Here is a 12,810-nt window from a genome sequence, read left to right as displayed (position 1 = left end):
ACACAAAAATAAAATCCTTTGCCAGGAGGAGCCCCCTGACTAGTATGTTTAGAATCCAAACCATGTTGTATTAAAGTAGTAATGATGCGCTGGGTTTAATTTTGCCCTTAACGACTGAAGATATAATTTTTCTGATCAGATAACTCACCATTGCCACTTTGATTAGAGGTTAAGGTTGAGCTCACAGTGTTCCCTCTCTGTCTGAACAGTCAGAACAAAAAGAAACGATTGTCATCTGATAGACTCATCTGATAGTCGCTTGGAAGAGGAGGCATTGTGAAAAATAAAACACAGCTGTGTTCTCATCCCGGCTTAGGTTTCATACTTACTCAATTTGCATTCTCTTGATGTACTGGCCTCTGAACAAGTTCTGCATTGTGATTTCTGACTTGTATATGACCCATTCAGTCATTTATGTTACTTGATGGAGAAAATATGGTTGTGGAGTCTTGACGGCCGTTGATAATATAATCAATTATTGATGGATTGCTTAATTTTTCACTTGCATCAAATTACTATGAGGTGTCTTCAAAGCTATAATGTGTAACTTTTACATTTCATTTCATCACATTCAAACCATTGTCAGCTTCTCTTCTGAAGTTCTGTAACATGAAAGGTGGTGCAGATTATTGACAGACTGGAAAATGAAAACAGCATGATCAGGTTATTCCATTGGCTTTCCATCTTCAAAGTATTTTTCACTTTTACATCACTTGTAACCTAAATAAAGGACAGCACCGCAGGCTCGTGAGTCAACCCTGCGTATTGATCATCAATGCATGTCTGGAAACAATCGAAAAAGTCAAAGCACAAAATATGGAAAACTGTCAAATACTGAACCCTGGGTTCAGTTTCTGGCATTAATGATGTTTATTTATTTTTTGACTTGTTCAATTTGATTAGTTTCCTGATTTCAATCAAAGTTTTGTTTTTTTCAATTTTGCATTGTTTTATGCAGACAAAGTCTGACTCATGGCTGACTGAGCTCGGAAAACATTTGGTCATTTTTGTTTCATTTGTTGAATGAAAACAGGCGCTTGTATTACGCAGCTTTGCCCCACATAGCTTGAGCTAAATGCTAACTTCAGCAAGCTAGCGTGTTCACAGTGAAAATGCTAACATGGTCATTTTCAGCATGTATACAGTTGACCACATTAAGAAACTTTACTTTGTTTGGTTACATTTTCTTGTGCTCCAATATTTGCTAACACAAAGTCAAACATCTGAACCGTCAAAGGTTCTGACCATTTAGTACCTTGTTATAGAAATGGTAATTGGTGAAAATGTTGTTTTTTTTGGAAACATATTTAACAGATTATACCATTTTTTTACCAGTTTAAATACCCATCTGTTACAATTGCTACCTACTTGTAACTTAAATGGTTGTTATTTCTGCCTCAAAATTAATATATGATAAATACATATAAATAGTAGATTACATACACAATATTATACTATGGAAGCCGAGAGCAGCCGTGATTAATACTGTAAACTTTGCCCACTGTCTTATGATAACAAGTTAAGTTAGTGCGTTATCACTAGAACAAAGCTAATTTTCTCGTGATAACGAGATAATTGTAGAGAGACTGATTAGTGTCAGGTTCATAATCACATGTTTTTATATACTTTATTAAACTCCTTAGGGAAATTATTGATCTGCATTTAACCTGCCCACTACTATGAACCTTCCTCGCATTAGGAGCAGTGGGCAGCCACTGTCAAGGAAAAAATCAAACAACAACAAGGCCCGAGTTTGATAATCAGGGTGGCCGGCGTGGTTTCTGTAACAGGGATAGGCATCCACTGTTCTCACGCTACTACATACTATTAAAAACTGCATAGTTCTCTGTGCACAAAAACAGCCATGACGCACATGGTGTGCACAGATTCATCTCCCATCATGTGGGCCGACCATACTCGTGATAAATCTCATGTGTGTGGCAACAACGGGTGCAGGAGGAGAGTGACACCGTGGCAGTGGTTTAACACTAGCGAGTGCTGGATGGGGCCACATGTTTGGTATAGTGGTTTGCACTCTTGCATTTGCAGCAATAAGACCCAGTTTCTAAATAAACACTGAGTGTGAGAGTGGATGGTTGTTTGTCTCTTTGGTGTATGCCACCTTTTTATCTCTGTCAGCTGAGATTTGCCAGTGCCCCACGTGACCCTCATGTGTAGGATAAAGCGGTAGAAGGTGAACAGATGGATGGATGCTAGATGAAAAAAATAAACAAATCAAACTAACTTATTCCAATAGTTGTCGAGGCATTTCGGTTAAGAAAAGATGGACCAGTGGACAAATATGTGTTATATACTGTTCTTTTCAAAAGACTTTTGTAGAGACAATTGTGTGCTGTAAAACATGACTTTATGTGACAAATGAAAGCAGCTTTATATTACTACTAATTTAGTATTGATGTTTTTTGCATAAAGGAACCACACAGTTACAGGTTTCCGTATATTCACTATTCATCACGTGCCACTTTTGACTCCAGACATTTATTTACTGTGTGTGGCTGAAAGATTATGTCATCATTGTCACGCAGAGAGAATGCTTCGTGCTTCATTTGCAAACTGGAAACAGTCCAAGTGTTTTATGTTTTCCCTCTCCCCTGCAAATCAAACGTTAGCACGCTTGACAGCAGAAGAAAGAAAAGTCAACCGTCATGATTTACTAACTACGAGCACCAGTGATAGCATTTATTTATAATACAGACATTTTACCCCACAGACATTTCTAATCTTAACAAAGAGATAACAATGCAGAACAGGAACAAGTAAACTGCTCAACGACCACTACCTCAGTTTCTATCAGGACCATGTGGAACCATCCTTTCTATGCTTTGCAGATGTTTGACAACTGTGTGGGACGATACATGCCAGAGTGCACTGCTGAGCCTGTTGCTGATGGAAATTAATACAGACATGATGTGGGATAGCTGAGAGCTGAAAACTGGAGTTTGAAAACTACTGGTCAAGTCACAGCTCTTGAGGCTTCACATTGGGAGTATTTTTTTGTTTTGTTTTTTCTTGCAACCGTAAGACTATTTTTATACGGTTTAGTGTGGTTTAGCAGTGCTACTTTTACTGCAATGCCTAGGACGTTGATGAGAGAGCAGATGAGGATTTGAATTTTTATTCATGTATCTATACTATCAGCTAACACTCTTGATAGGTTACAGCATGTTATCAAACTTATAACTTACTGGCATGTCCGTATATTACACAGTCTTTTACTTATATGGCAGTGTATGTGTTCTGTCTAACAATCGTCTAAAAATGGATTTTGACTGTCATTCATGGTGTATCTCTATCAGGAATCAGCTTTATTTGCCAAGTACGTAGACATATAGAAGGCATTCTTTGCTGTTAGTTAATATAACATGTAATATAAAGTAAGAAATAGGGGGTAAAATTAAATCTTAATTCAAAATGTACAAATATACAATGGTGGCACTGCCTAATGCTGTCACAATCAGCTCCGACTACTCTAGATGGTGGAATACACAAATAGGTCGTTGGAGTCGTCTGTAGACTCAGCTGGCCGCTCAATAAATTGAAAAAAGAAACACCATTCCTACACACACACACACACAGGCCTTGAATGAGACCAGAGGGGAGAGGGAAAAGGGGATTTGTTGGTGTAGGGCAGGAGAAGGAGGGTCAAACAGGCTTTGTATGTATGACGGAGCCTCAAGCATCACATTTGGCTCCAATCAAATCAGTGATGTTTTTTGACCACAATATATAAAACAGATGGAGGAGTATGATACTTTTGTATAAACGCTGTTTGCATTGAAGAAGTGACTTTTTTTATTTCTTTTTAGGGTGATTAATCTTTGCTCAGTTGCCTTTCTTTGTGTTTTGTGAAATATGGTGTATTCTTCCACTTTTTAGTCGGAGGAGTTTCAATGTATTTTCTCTCCTTTGTCTTGTGTTTTGACTGTGATTTGTTGCCTTCTGTAAATATTAATAATACCTCCACCTTTGACCTGCTTGTAACATGAGGCCTAATAGACTTGACCACAGACTTGAGTGTGAATGTCACCTTAACAAAAGTGTCTCTGGACGTGCAATGTTGTCTCACACCCTCAAATGACATCTGACCTCTCAGGAAAGCAGCAGGGGATGAATTGTGCTCAAGGGATCGGGTGCTGTTTTAGCCACAAGGTGAAAAAATGAGGTCAGGTGTTCCTCACAGAGCCCTCTGCTTCCATTATAAGAGGCCTGGTTCCTCTGTGATGGATGGGCGTAGCTGAGATGCCAGGCCCCTTTGGAGCAGAGTCCACAGCAGGGGAGGCACCATCTGGGAACAGAATGTCAAGGCTGGCCCCAAGGGTGAAGATTTATGTCCCAACCTCAGGTTCAAACAACTGTGTCTGTCACAGCATAGATGAAGTGGCAATGACAGCTTTCCTCTTTCCTTTCTAGTCCAAAAAGTGTCCATCCATTTTTGTCCATGGATACAACAGAAGGATGGAGGGGATCAAACAACCTCGGGGTGAAGTTTTTCCAACCTGAGCGTGTTCCTCGGTGTGTGCTGAGTCGATAAATTTAACAATGCAACTGACACAGTTACAAGTGTAAGTCTGTTACTGTGGTGCCTTTGTTTTTTTGTTTTGTTTTTTTTCAACTGAACAGAGTTGATTCAATGCCCAACTGAGAAATGTTTTCTCCAACTTAAACAGCGTTTATAAATTAAGGACAGAACGAAACAAAAACTTTTTTATCCAGATTTTCCTCCACCCCCTGAAGAAGCCACAGTCGTTATTCTTCAAAACAACTCTACCCTCCTCTACACACACTCAATCGCAACACAGGTGATGTGTAGCATGAGGTCAATCGACTGACCAGTGAATTCTCCATCACTTTGTGCCGAGTAACAACATTCAGACGACCTGGCACTTTTCCAGGCCATAGACACAGATGTGGGAGACAGACATAAAAGCTAAAGTGTGCATGTGCAGTCTCTTGGTATTACTTATGTTGTGGGGACCTAAATCCTAAATACAAAGTCCCATCAAGGAAATTAGTCCTCCTTTTATGAACTAAAAACAAATCCCTCTAATGTAAATCCTTACATTTTAGGTTAATTTTTTTAAGTTTAAGTTTCGGGGTTGGCAAGACATACTAGCTTTGTTTAAGTGTGTTTGTGTGCGTGCGCGTGTGTTTGTCATATGGAGCTCATTTTATCCCTTCACTTTGACAATAATCGTGTAGAAGCATAAAGCATGTGTGCATTTAAGCAATTAAGTTGACTGGAATACAGGAGGAATGTGACTGTGTTGTGTGATGTACATGTACTGTGTACAATATATTAAGACAGATATTGGTACATACTGTAGCTGTTATACACTGGGCAAATCAGTACGGCAATAGGCAAGTTGGTATATACTTTATTTATACTACCTACATGCTGTACTGTGCGAGAGTTTTAGGCCGGTGTGAAATTTGAAAGTAGGAATGCTCTCACAAATGTAATTTCTAATTGTTTATTTTTCATCAATTTACAAAATTCAAAGTGAGATAGCAGGAGAAAAATCTAAACTAAATCAATATATGGCGTGACTCCACACTTTGCCAAAGTCGGGGGATTGTGTAGGGTGTGTGATTAACTAATTATACCACAGTTTTCTTTGTAGTTTTTGTTTTGTTTTTTCGGCTTCTCCCTCTCTCGGGGTCACCACAGCGGATGATCCTCATATTTGATTTGGTAGAGATTTTTACTCCGGATACAATCCTCCCATTTATCTGGGCTTGGGACCAGCACAAGGAGAACACTGGCTGGGGTCAATTAACAGTGTCCAATTAACAATGAGCAATGGGAATTGAGTACCTTGCTCTTTCCCTGGACCTGGCGTAGACTCAAACGGCAACCCTTCTATCACAAGCCAAGTTCCCTTTCCGCTTGGCTTTGGGCTTCCCCGTAAGTTGCAAATCAGTCATTACCTGAATAAGAAACAGCTGTGTATAGTCAGCTCAAAACTGGGCGAGGAACAGCCAGACTCTGCTACCAAGGTGAGCTTGTGGAAGACCAACATCAGCAAGGTCTCTCCCAGGCATTTCATGGCAGACTGGGGTTTCAAGATGTGCTGTTCAAGCTCTTCTGAAGAAGCACAAAGACACGGACGACACTGACAACCGTTGAAAGACACATCATGCTTACATTCCTTCTAAATCAGAAGATGTCCAGCTCAGAAGTCTGGTAGAAACCTGCGGGTTCTTGGTTCATCCATCTACTGTCTGAAGAAGTCTGTTCACAAGGGATGTTCATGGAAGAATTGTGGCCAAACAAGCCACACCTCGTGGACGTGACAATACTACAAATACATAAGAACTGGGCTGCAGAAACATGGCAGCCGGTGCTCTGACTCAAAATTTGGCTGTAGCAGAAGGCAATTTGTTCACCGAACGTCTGGAGAGCGGTGCAATAATGACTGTCTGCAGGCAACAGTGAAGCAAGGTGGAGGTTCCTTGCTTGATTTTGGGGCTGCACTTCTGCAGCCCCAATAGAGTTGGCGATTTGGTTGTGATTAAGGGTGTCTTTAATGCTGTGAAATACAAGCTGATACTTCCATCATGGAGGCGTCTGATTGGCACCAAATTTATTCTGCAGTGGCAAAACGATGCCAAACATAGCTAATCTCATTAAAAACTGTCTCAGAGAAGAACTAGGAGTCCTGAAGTGATGGTATGTCCCACACATCTGATAAGACAGACATAACATCTGGCAGTATGACGCAGAGCCAGTGATATGTTGTGGTTGGAAGTTGTGCCATTGCCATTATTGCTGGGCACAGATTTGGAGAAGATTTGATTAAGTGCCATGGAGAGAGATAAGCATGGCAGTGTTTACTCCTTGGTAATGCGCAAAAAGGGCTTGGTGGTGATGTGATGTTTGATCCCTCTGAGACAAATACAACTTGAATGTTAAACAATAAGAGCAGGAGCTCTTGGGAGGAGATCTTTTTGCTGGATGTTTGAGGTTAGAAAAGTCCTTGGCAAAAAAGGGAAGCCATGGTTGTTGTTTTTTTTTAATGTGAGGCCAGTTTTTAAGTGTGTGTGCAGTGATATGTCTCCCCAAAGAGCTGGTTGTTTTCTGCCTCCTCTCAGCAGGACACTGCAGGTTTAATGTGCACTGCCTCCAGCTTGTTCCATGTGCATCCACACACACCGTTCAACTGAAAACACATGCATGCATACACAAGGTAATGATGCTACAGGGAGTCAGTGCTAGGGCAATCTCTTCTGGAAGTGAATTTAGAGAATAATAAAGGCTTGGTGATTCCCTCTTAACTGCATTTAGGCTGCTTACCCCTCTTTCCATGGTAGGCAAATTCACTGCTTGGAGTTTTAGTGTTGCCCTCTTCATATGAAAACAACAGGAAAGGGTCTCCCAGACTAGTTAAGGTTGCAAGCTGGCATGTTTACATAAACCACTTATTTCTGGGGAAGAAAAATGTCTCGTCTTGGAAACAGGCAACAAAATTACCTTTGCAGCCTCGTGAAATAAAATGATCAGACATATAAAATAAAAGGATGAAGTACCGATGCACCACTTTGCTGGCAAAATGAATAAGCAGGTCAAAGAAACTGAGGAAATAACAGAATGCACCTTTAATTTATTGCTGCTTTATAGAGTCACAAGGCCGTGACTCTTGCCAATCACAGCTGACATTGGGCGAAAGGGTTGGGGTTGGGGACCAACTGTCCTATGGATGTTTCCTATGGAATTAGATTTGTGTCAATATTTTCAAACAACCAATTTTTCATGATGCAAATAAAATATCAATTTAATCAAAATGTATTGTATTTTATTGTTCTTCGCGCTCCCTGATTGGTTCTTTGCGTTGTGGTTTTTGTTTGCGATTCTGACCATGGGTGGGCCTTAGGAAGCTGCCTGCTGATTGGCTACAGAGTTTTGGAGCAAAAGCTCAATGGACCGGCTGTAGTCAGGGCTTGGAGTCGATGTCCGTCTGGAACTCATTCCCAAGTGTTCCCTGTCGACATCCGACAAAATAATTGTAGGTATTTAACATATATAATCTGACAAGCGTTAGATACTTATAATTACATGTTCCAGACGGACAGCGACTCCAAAGTGAAAAGTGTTGTTTGAAAATATTGACACAAATCTAATTCCATAGTTTCCCTGCTCCTACACACCTGATTCAAATAAATGGGTCATCATCAGGCTTCTGCAGTGCTTGATGAGCTGACCATTTGAATCAGGTGTGTTGGAGCAGGGAAATATCTAAACCATGCAGGACAGTGGGCCCCCAGGACCAGGATTGAGAAACCCTTCTCTAGAGTGTCCAATTAACCTCTGCCTGTTGACACAGTAAGTGCCCAGAGAAAACCTGATGCACACACAGGGGAGAACATGCAAACTCCACACAGAAAGGCTCTTGTTCAGACCAGGTTGCAAAACCAGGGTCTTTTTGCCGTAAGGCAACAGTACTAGCCACTACTCTGCCGTGTGGCCTCTCATGTGTATATGATATACAAATGAAAGATATTTGGTGGCAAATTGCTTCTAAGTTATCCATACTATCCAGAATCTCTTGGGACTCTCTGGAGAGAGACTTTATCAAAATACCACAAATATACCAGCTTCACAGATTGAAAGTCTCCAGCAGCTCATGATACTATATAGTGATGATGAGCTACACATGAGCTGTTTTACGTATATTCTTATCTGAACCAGCACTTTCAGTTTTTCATGCCTCACCAGCATGTTCATGCATGTGTGTTGTTTATGGCAGATCGGGGGAATCTGGATATAATTACCCCAAATTACATTTACTCAGGTTGAATGGGGTTATCATTCCTACTTGTAGTGGAAAATGAAACTACTTTGTAATGTCAGAATTAAAAAAAACATCTGGAAAATGACAGATGATAGTGTTGTGCTGTTATGTACCATGGGGTTTTTTAGAGTAATTATATTTTGATGGTTTTTGCCTTTGTTCCTGAAACTGTAGAAAGCAGCTATGAGTCAAATCCTGGTTTCTGGTTCAGAGTGGCTGTTTTGAAGTTTGCAGGTTAAATCAGTGAGCGGAGTTTGGGTTGAACTTGGTGAAAAGTCTGTTTCTGTTCAGACAGCACACGCACACACGCACACACACACACTTCTCAGCTATACCTCCAAATAATAAGTGTCCCTGTTGTGTCAACTGTGAATGAATGCCAAACTTTTGTTTACACTTGAGCCCATGTCTGGTATTTAAGAGGTCACTGCGGGTCACTTGCCTGCTTCCACCATTGCTAAAATTTGGAGGGGTGGGGTTTCTTTTTTTATTTTTCTCTAGCCCCCCCAGATTCCTGGGATGAAGGTGTGTTAGATTATTTTTCACAACACAAACTGCTAAAACCCATGATTTCTTCCAGAGAGGCAATTTACTCATGTCATGGGGAATTTTTCATTGTAGCGACCAAAAAAAAGAAGAAACATTACAAACATTTCAAGATCAAGATCACTTCTCCCATGTATCTGTTTTTATAAACTATGAACAGATACTAAAAAAGTAGAATATGTAAAACAACTAATTAGTTCACTAAAATCCAATTTGGATAAAGCTGTTCCACATTGATTGATGCTATACTAACTTTTTAAATCTGAAAACAGTGCAATATGTGTTTGTTTGTTTGTTTTTTAAAGTTCATTTTATTTTGGCAAAACCTTCTTATTTTCAATAAGACTAGGTTAAAATTAAATCAGAAGTATTTGAATGCAAACTGAGATGATTACTATCAGAAATGGCTTGTACCACATTGACAGGAGCAGACAGAACAGTAACCGCAAACAAAACTGGTGTCTTTAGTTTAATTTGCTTTCGTGATGGTGTAAGAAAAATACACTGTCTGATCCTTACTTGCCAGCCGTGAAAGATGTTTTGATTCTACTGAAATTCAAAATCTAAGTTATATCAGGTGGCTAAATGTGGGTGATACAATTTTCTTATTTTTGTCCACAAATGATTCAGTAAATACTCATTTACTCAATAAAAACTAAAAAGGAATGTGTGAAGGTGGCAAGGGGCACCACTGCAGGTTGCCCCTATCCACATGGGGTGGAGATCAGGTACGGGTCAGTCAGAAAACACTTCTCTGATTTGAGCTGCTTGTACTTTGGTCTAAGTTGTAAAGTCCTTCACAGTGTGAGTCTTCCAGCTTCAGTATCGGTCATGGGTCAAAGAGCAGGGCCCTATAGAAGGATCTGCCTGTCACACTAACCCACGGACGTCTTGTGAGCATAAACCTGCCTGTCTCTGTAACACAAATCTGGACGGGCTTTAGGCTTGACTTGAGAAACTGAGGAGAGTCATGATTGTACATGCACTAACTACTGGCCGGTGTAGTTGTCATTGTAAGATATCAAAGCAAAGGCTTGGCAAGCTACAGCCACTCAGCAGTTAGCTTAGCTTAGCACAAAGACAGTAATGGGAGTATGACACTATACAGTTGTAGGATGGCTCGGCACGGCCACTGATTGGTCAGAGAGTGCCGTCACTGGAGTCATGAGCACAACGTCCGACACAGGAATCAATACGGACAATGCCGCACTGTAGATTAGTTAACAAGACGTAAAAAATCACATGAGGGCGTCTAGAGGGACAGTAGCAGACCTCAGTAGACTTATGCAAGCAAAAACAAAGACCTGGTCTTCAGACTCACTAATTTAGTTAGTTGAAGGAGGTCTGGTCACAGAAAAAGCCAACAAGTCCAGTACAGAAGTATTATTTCAAGTTAACTGATAAAATAACAGGCTACATTTCAATATATACTGCTACACAGTTAAACCAGAGCCTGCTTGAGTTGTCTACGTGTCCTACGGTTGCTCTGAAACACCATACTGAGCCAATTAGACCTGTACAATGGGACCATCAATTACCCCTAGCATGGACAATCTATAGGACTCTTGAACTATAATGAGATTAATTCCTCTTGAACGGGATAAATCCCTTCCTAAATGTCAATGTAGAAGAAGTGATTGAAGTTAACAAGCTCATTAGTGAACTTTAGGGCAATGTTCAGACCCGTATGGTTGATTCTCAGTTGGCAGTCAGGTCATACAAAACTCAAAAATTCAAAAGTGCTGACATTATCCCACAATTGAGTAACTGTCATAAAATCCAATTTAAAGGCTAAAATTATTGCACATTGGTCCATCTCTAAACACTTTCTAAATTCCTCTCACTGCTTTCAGACAAACACGCAAGTATTTTCTTGAGATTGTCTGACATAAACTTAAAAACACTAATAAATAAAAACGTATTTGTATTCTTCACAAAAAAAGGACACCCGGTACAAAAGTGGACCAGTAGACATTCATGGCACGGCTTAATCAGGCTTGGTTTAGTTGCCAGTAACATACACATAAGGAACATAGCACAACCTGATTAGATGCCATTTTCCTTAAACTCCAATAGCTAGAGGTGTCAAACTGGTGGCCCACAGGCCACATGCGGCCCACCGTTCGATTTCATGCAGCCCACCACTTAATCTCATGTTATAATGAAAACATAGTCCATGACTTCCTCTTCCTTGTAAACACAGCGTGTGTGGCCAAGGTGATAGAATAATGACAGAATATTATAATAATAAATATATTTGCTAGCAATTATAGTATAGTATATTAATTAAAACAATTAGACACTAGTTTTTACTATAGCTTTATTAAATGTTGGTTATCTGCTCCTGCACCTCTCTCTTGTCATTTCTCTCCTCCATTTCTGTCCCACACCTCTACTTTTTCCCCCATTTTTCCTTTCACTCCAACAAGTCGAGGCAGATTGCTGCACATCTATGAGCCTGGTACCATCAGCGATTTCTTCCTCTTAAAGGGGAGTATTTTTCGCTCCATTGATGCCTAGTGCTTGCTCATTTAGTGATTTGTTGGGTTTCTCTGCACCTGATGATGTTGTCGATGTACAGTGCCTTGAGATAATGTATGTTGTGATTCGGCACTATACAAATAAAATTGAATTAAATAAAATTTTATTTAATTATATGAAACATTAAATTACATATGTATATGTATACACACAGCTGCATATGTATATACACCTGCCAATGTTATTATTTACTTTATTTTCAATTTTTTTCTCTGTTTTTGGTATTAATAGTTTGATCATCATAGATATGCTTTTATTGTGATGTATTCATCATTACATACAAAAACAAGCACTTAATAAACTCATAACCAATTCTGTGTTATGTCATCATGGATATCTTCACTGCTATGATGAGGAAATATTGTGTTATAATTTAAAGCTTATAAAGCTTTTTTTCCCTACTTCATTTTTTAAACGACTTATATGAACTGCAGTTTATAAGGTATAGGATTTGATACTGGTTTACTGTATAACAGCTCGAATGGTTTTGATGCTCCTCATACTGACATCGCTCCCCTTCACCGCCATTCAGTAAACTGATTCCTAAAACATCTCAACTGAAGTTTGGCTTAGTCCTATACATTCTGTGATTGTTTTTGAGAGTAGTCCAAGCCTTGATTCCTTATAAGAAAAGGGGGGGAAAAGAGTAAGAGCAAACAACAGATGGACCAGAAGGTCGAGACAAGCTGTGTCTCATTTCCACAGAGTTGTAATCAGAACCTGCTGGGGTGACTTAAGGCACAGGGCTCGGATCGGTTTACCTCAGCCTTTTGACTTTAACTGTCTGTGAAACCAAATTGTTAATCGAGGCTGCATTTTATCTGGAGAAATAAAGCCTTATGCTCGGCGAGGCTTGATCCAGTCCTAGCATGTATCTGCTCTTGGTTCCTTTCCTTCATTTATACCCTTTAAT

The sequence above is a fragment of the Solea solea genome, chromosome 10 (genome assembly GCF_958295425.1).
Source record: "Solea solea chromosome 10, fSolSol10.1, whole genome shotgun sequence".
NCBI classification, from domain to species: Eukaryota; Metazoa; Chordata; class Actinopteri; order Pleuronectiformes; family Soleidae; genus Solea; species Solea solea.
Note: the sequence above shows the minus strand (reverse complement) of the source record.